This window comes from Tachysurus vachellii, chromosome 2 (assembly GCF_030014155.1).
Source record: "Tachysurus vachellii isolate PV-2020 chromosome 2, HZAU_Pvac_v1, whole genome shotgun sequence".
NCBI classification, from domain to species: Eukaryota; Metazoa; Chordata; class Actinopteri; order Siluriformes; family Bagridae; genus Tachysurus; species Tachysurus vachellii.
In genome coordinates, this window is record NC_083461.1 from 20608364 (window position 1) to 20615189 (window position 6826).

Genomic DNA, 6826 nt, shown 5'->3' on the forward strand with positions numbered 1-6826 from the left:
GACTTTCAAAATAAAAAGTACGTTAACGCGCGATAAACTAATTGTCGGCGTTAATTAATTAATGCATTAACGCGATAAAAACGCGTTAACTTGCCTTGCCCAGTATATATACACACACTCACTATCCACTTTATTAGGTACACCTGTCCAACTGCTCGTTAACGCAAATTTCTAATCAGCCAATCACATGGCAGCAACTCAATGCATTTAGGCATGTAGACATGGTCAAGACGATCTGCTGCAGTTCAAACCGAGCGTCAGAATGGGGAAGAAAGGTGATTTAAGTGACTTTGAACGTGGCATGGTTGTTGGTGCCAGACGGGCTGGTCTGAGTATTTCAGAAACTGCTGATCCACTGGGATTTTCACACACAACCATCTCTAGGGTTTACAGAGAATGGTCCGAAAAAGAGAAAATATCCAGTGAGCGGCAGTTCTGTGGGCGCAAATGCCTTGTTGATGCCAGAGGTCAGAGGAGAATGGCCAGGCTGGGTCGAGCTAATAGAAAGGCAACGGTAACTCAAATAACCACTCGTTACAACCGAGGTATGCAGAAGAGCATCTCTGAACACACAACGTCGAACCTTGAGGCGGATGGGCTACAGCAGCAGAAGACCACACCGGTACTAGTAAGGTGTACCTAATAAAGTGGCCGGTGAGTGTGTGTGTGTGTGTGTGTGTGTGTATATATGTATGTATGTATATATATATATATATATACATACATACATATATATATATATATATATATATATATATATATATATACACACAATATAAATACAATTTTTATTTTTGTCTCACACAGGTCTGCAATGTTGCTTACCTTTAATCTAACAACAAAAATAACATACATAAATATCTTATGTGTCAGGGGCCACGGTGGCTTAGTGGTTAGCACGTTTGCCTCACACCTCCAGGGTTGGGGGTTCGAGTCCCTCTCCGCCTTGTGTGTGTGGAGTTTGCATGTTCTCTCCGTGCCTCGGGGGTTTCCTCTGTGTACTCCGGTTTCCTCCCCCAGTCCAAAGACATGCATGGTAGGTTGATTGAGGTTGAATGAGAGTATGTGTGCCCTGCGATGGGTTGGCACTCTGTCCAGGGTGTATCCTGCCTTGATGCCTGATGACGCCTGAGATAGGCACAGGCTCCCCGTGACCCAAGAATAGTTCGGATAAGCGGTAGAAAATGAATGAATGAATGAATCTTATGTGTCATTTCCAAAAGTTATTTATTGCTTGTGTTTATCAGATTTTGTTGCCACATGCCCATAGGTGTGTGTGAGTGTCTCTGATATAAAGTGGTTCCTGAGAATAAGAATATGAATGACCAATTAAACGAGCAGTTAGTTTAACACCCCTAACATACTGTATGAACACACACCTGAGCAGTGGCAGACTGTGAAAGCAGGTGGTGGCTGTGGATTGGTTATACATCACTTATGGGAAGAAGGTATCAAGTCATCATCCAATATTTTTGGTAGTATTAAAGTGAACTTAATATAAACTTAATTACTGTGTAAAAAAAATTTCAGATGTTTTGCTGACAGAATTCACTTTATCTTTAGGGAACTTTGTACTTTATTTATAGAATAATATTGACAAACACTACACTCAGCCAAATCTTCTTCATGCTTACTGCTACAAAAATACATGATACACCAGTATTTATTCCAGAAACATGACGCTATCCTTTCAGATTACGTCTATACCCTAGCAAGTATAAAACATTTTAATCAATGGGTAGAAAATTGGAAAAATTCAGCTGAATATCAGTAAATTATCGAGTTAGGATTGTGATACAAATGCATGGTTTTGGTGATAAGCGCAATAAATCATAATAAACAGAATAAACACAGTGGATGATCAATACCCAAACCATTTACTTTAGCCTTATGAGGTTGAGATTAACTCACAGACCTGGAGAGGGAGGTAATAAACTTTCAGACCATTGCTGAGGTAGCGTATGCCACGCAGGTTGCCATAGGCATGTGTTGCTATCACAACCTTGTGGCCCTTCTCTATGAGGCACTGTGAGAGCTGATAGACGTGGCTCTCCACACCACCCATGTTGGGGTAAAAGAAGTCAGACACCATGCAAATGCTGTGCTTTGTTCTCTGTGGGTATCATGACATCTGGAAGTGCTGGAGGAGTGTGTGTCAGTATGGCTCTCTGTGGAGGAGTGTGTGTGGACTGAAAGGCTGTGTGTCAGATGGACAGGACCTGACATCACACCACCTTCTCCGTCCCATTTTGAGGTCTGGTCATGGACTAGAAAGGTTAGAATCTGTAACACAAATCCAAAGAAAGTTGATCGTTCATAAAGAGTTAGTCAAATTCAATTCAAATTTCAAAATCTATCAACTCTAGATATTTTATTTTTTCCCTCAAACAGGGATTAAAAAGGAAGCTGAACCAATGTTGAACCATGCCTTCTTTTAAACCAATGTTGTGTCAGTCAGCTGTATGATCTGGTCTTTATCAGCAACCAGGTCTGTGATGAACTCAGAGTTTGCGATGACCCATTATTTTTTCAGGATCTCTCGATTGCACTATTATAAACTGTTGTAGAAAGGACATTATTTACATTTACATTATTTACCGTAGAGTTCCTCTCAAGGTTTCTTCCTCATGTCATCTCAGGGAGTTTTTCCTTGCCGCCGTCACCTCCAGGTTGCTCATTAGGGATAGGGATAGGGATAGGGATATATATATATATATATATATATATATATATATATATATATATATATATATATATATATATATATATATATTATTATTAAAGTTTTTTTTATTAATTTTAATCTAATTCTATAAATTGATTTATTTATTTTTATCCTTATTTTTTCTTATTATTTTTTATATATTTATTTATTTTTTTCTCTCCCGTTTCTATACTTCTGTAAAGCTGCTTTAAAACAATGGGAATTGTTAAAAGTGCTATACAAATAAATTGAACTGAATTTAATTGAATTGAAAACAACAAAAGACACAGCCAAAAGCTCATTAACAAGCTAATAAGCTGCTATAATATAATATAATATAATAAAAGGACATATACATTCTACAAAGCATTTAATTGGACCAATTAAATGTCAATGAGTTTTCTGTTATTAAAGGACAATATAATGAAAAAGACACCAAGTTCTGCATCTAAAATAATAAACTGTTAAGTATTATGTTGACTGTTTCACAAGCTAGTTCTTCTATCAGCTACGTACAGTAAATGTTCACAGGGCTATCAAGTGTCACGCATTGGGTCTTTTGTCATGCTGGAGAGCCACTCATTGTATTTCTCACGCAGAAAAAATGATCATATATTTAATATGCCGCAGCGCCCAAAATGCATCAGTCCGCACCGCTGTCTCTATGGAACCGGGCAGGAATTAAGCGCATCTCCCCTGGAGCTCTTAGTCGAGCCTGACACTTATTAGCCAATCAAAAAAAAGAGGCTACACAATAGCCAATCAGAAAATAGAACTATTGTATATGGGTAAGATTTAACGCAACAACCAATGTAAAAAAAAAAAATTCATTAGCGAGGGTATTTTTGATGGTCGGTTTGAACAAAACCTAATCTAGTATAAAATGTATATGTCCTTTTAACAAAACCTAATCTAGCCATGGGGGTCACAGTCCAGTGACTTCTGTGCCGGTCCCAAGCCCGGATAAATAGAGAGGGTTGCGTCAAGAAGGGCATCCGGCATAAAACATTGCCAAATCTAACCATGCGAGTTGTCAGTAAGAATTTCATACCGGATCGGTCGAGGCCCGGGTTAACAACGACCGCCATCGGCGCCGTTGACCTACAGGGCGCCGGTGGAAATTGGGCTACTGTTGGTCGAAGGAGTAGAGGAGGGAGGAGAGTGCACAGACAGAGAGAGAAGAGGAAAGGTAAGAGTGTAGGACTGAGAATAGGGACTCTGAATGTTGGTACTATGACAGGGAAAGGTAGAGAGCTGGCTGATATGATGGAGAGAAGGAAGGTGGATATACTGTGTGTACAGGAGACCAAGTGGAAGGGTAGCAAGGCTCGTAGTATAGGAGCAGGATTCAAGCTGTTTTATTATGGTGTGGATAGTAAGAGAAATGGGGTAGGTGTGGTCCTGAAGGAGGAGTTTGTGAGGAATGTTCTGGAGGTGAATAGAGTGTCAGACAGGGTGATGAGTCTGAAGTTAGAGATTGAAGGGGTGATGTTGAATGTTGTTAGTGGTTATGCCCCGCAGGTAGGTTGTGAGTTAGAGGAGAAAGAGAGATTCTGGTGTGAATTCGATGAGGTGATTGAGAGTATTCCCACGGGTGAGAGAGTGGTGATAGGAGCGGATTTTAATGGACATGTTGGTGAGGGGAACACAGGTGATGAGGAGGTGATGGGCAAGTTTGGAGTTAAGGAAAGGAACCTTGAAGGACAGATGGTAGTAGACTTTGCTAAGAGGATGGACATGGCTGTGGTTAACACGTATTTTCAGAAGAGGGAGGAACATAGAGTGACTTACAAGAGTGGAGGTAGGACAACACAGGTAGACTACATCCTTTGTAGAAGAGGCAATCTGAAAGAGATTAGTGACTGTAAAGTGGTAGTGGGAGAGAGTGTAGCCAGACAGCATAGGATGGTGGTGTGTAGGATGACTCTGATGGTCTGTAAGAGGAAGAGGTCAAAGATAGAGAAGAAAACTAAGTGGTGGAAGCTGAAAAAGGAGGAATGTTGTGAGGAATTTAGACAGAAGTTGAGACAGGCTCTGGGTGGTCAGGTAGTGCTGCCGGATGACTGGGAAACTACAGCAGAAGTGATCAGGGAGACAGGGAGAAAGGTGCTGGGTGTGTCATCTGGAAGGAGGAAAGAAGATAAGGAGACTTGGTGGTGGAATGAGGAAGTTCAGGATAGTATCCAGAGGAAGAGATTAGCCAAGAAGAAGTGGGATATGGACAGGACTGAAGAGAATAGACAGGAATACAAGGAGTTACAGCGCAGAGTGAAGAGGGAGGTGTCTAAGACCAAGCAGAAGGCATATGACGAGTTGTACACTAGGTTAGACACTAGAGAAGGAGAGAAGGACTTGTACAGGTTAGCTAGACAGAGGGATCGAGATGGGAAGGATGTGCAGCAAGTTAGAATTATTAAGGATAGAGATGGAAGGGTGCTCACAAGTGAGTAGAGTGTACAGAGGAGATGGAAGGAATACTTTGAGGAGCTGATGAATGAGGAAAATCAGAGGGAAAAAAGAGTAGAAGGGGTGAACTTTGTGGAACAGGAAGTAGATAAGATTAGAAAGGATGAAGTCAGGAAGGCTTTGAAGAGGATGAAAAGTGGAAAGGCAGTTGGTCCTGACGGCATCCAGGTAGAGGTCTGGAAGTGTTTAGGAGAGGCAGCAGTGGAATTTTTAACTAGTTTGTTCAACAGGGTATTAGAAAGTGAGAGGATGCCTGAGGAATGGAGAAGGAGTGTGTTAGTGCCGATCTTTAAGAATAAGGGTGACGTGCAGAGTTGCAGCAACTATAGGGGGATAAAGTTGATGAGCCATACAATGAAGTTGTGGGAAAGAGTAGTGGAAGCTAGGTTAAGGAAGGTGGTGGAAATTTGTGAGCAGCAGTATGGCTTCATGCCCAGAAAGAGCACAACAGATGGAATTTTTGCTCTGAGAATGTTGATGGAGAAGTATAGGGATGGTCAGAGGGAGTTGCACTGTGTGTTTGTAGACTTAGAGAAAGCGTATGACAGGGTGCCAAGAGAAGAGCTGTGGTACTGTATGAGGAAGTCAGGAGTAGCAGAGAAGTATGTCAGAGTGGTGCAGGACATGTATGAGAGGAGCAGGACAGTGGTGAGGTGTGCTGTAGGTCAGAGAGAGGAGTTCACAGTGGAGGTGGGACTGCATCAGGGATCGGCTTTGAGCCCCTTCCTGTTTGCTATAGTGATGGACCAGTTGTCAGAGGAGGTCAGACAGGAGTCTCCTTGGACGATGATGTTTGCAGTAGTGAGAGCAGGGAGCAGGTGGAGGAAAACCTGGAGAGGTGGAGGTTTGCGCTGGAGAGAAGAGGAATGAAAGTCAGTCGTAGTAAGACTGAGTACATGTGTGTGAATGAAAGGGAGTGAAGTGGAACAGTAAGGTTACAGGGTGAAGAGGTGAAGAAGGTACAGGAGTTTAAGTACTTGGGGTCAACAGTCCAGAGTAATGGAGAGAGTGGGAAAGAAGTAAAGAAGCGAGTGCAGACAGGTTGGAGTGGGTGGAGAAAGGTGTCAGGAGTTCTGTGTGATAGGAAAATATCAGCAAGTATCAAGGGGAAGGTGTACAGGACAGTGGTGAGACCGGCCATGCTGTATGGTTTAGAGACAGTGTCACTGAAGAAGAGACAGGAGTCAGAGCTTGAGGTAGCCGAACTGAAGATGTTGAGGTTCTCTTTGGGTGTGACAAGATTGGACAGGATTAGGAACGAGTACATCAGAGGGACAGCCCATGTTGGACGTTTGGGGGACAAAGTTAGGGAGGCGAGATTAAGATGGTTTGGACATGTTCAGAGGAGGGAGAGTGAGTACATTGGTAGGAGAATGTTGGACATGGAGCTGCCAGGCAGGAGGCAAAGAGGAAGGCCAAAGAGGAGGTATATGGATGTAATTAATGAGGATTTGAAGCAAGTGGGTGCAAGTGTTGAGGATGCAGAAGATAGGGTTAGGTGGAGAGAGATGATTCGCTGTGGCGACCCCTGAAGGGAAAAGCCGAAAGAAGAAGGTTTGAACAAAACCTCAAAACGAAACAGCTTGTCTCTGAACTGGACATTGTCCTCAATCATGACCCTGAAAACATGAAACACAGTTTTCTTTTTTTTCTTTT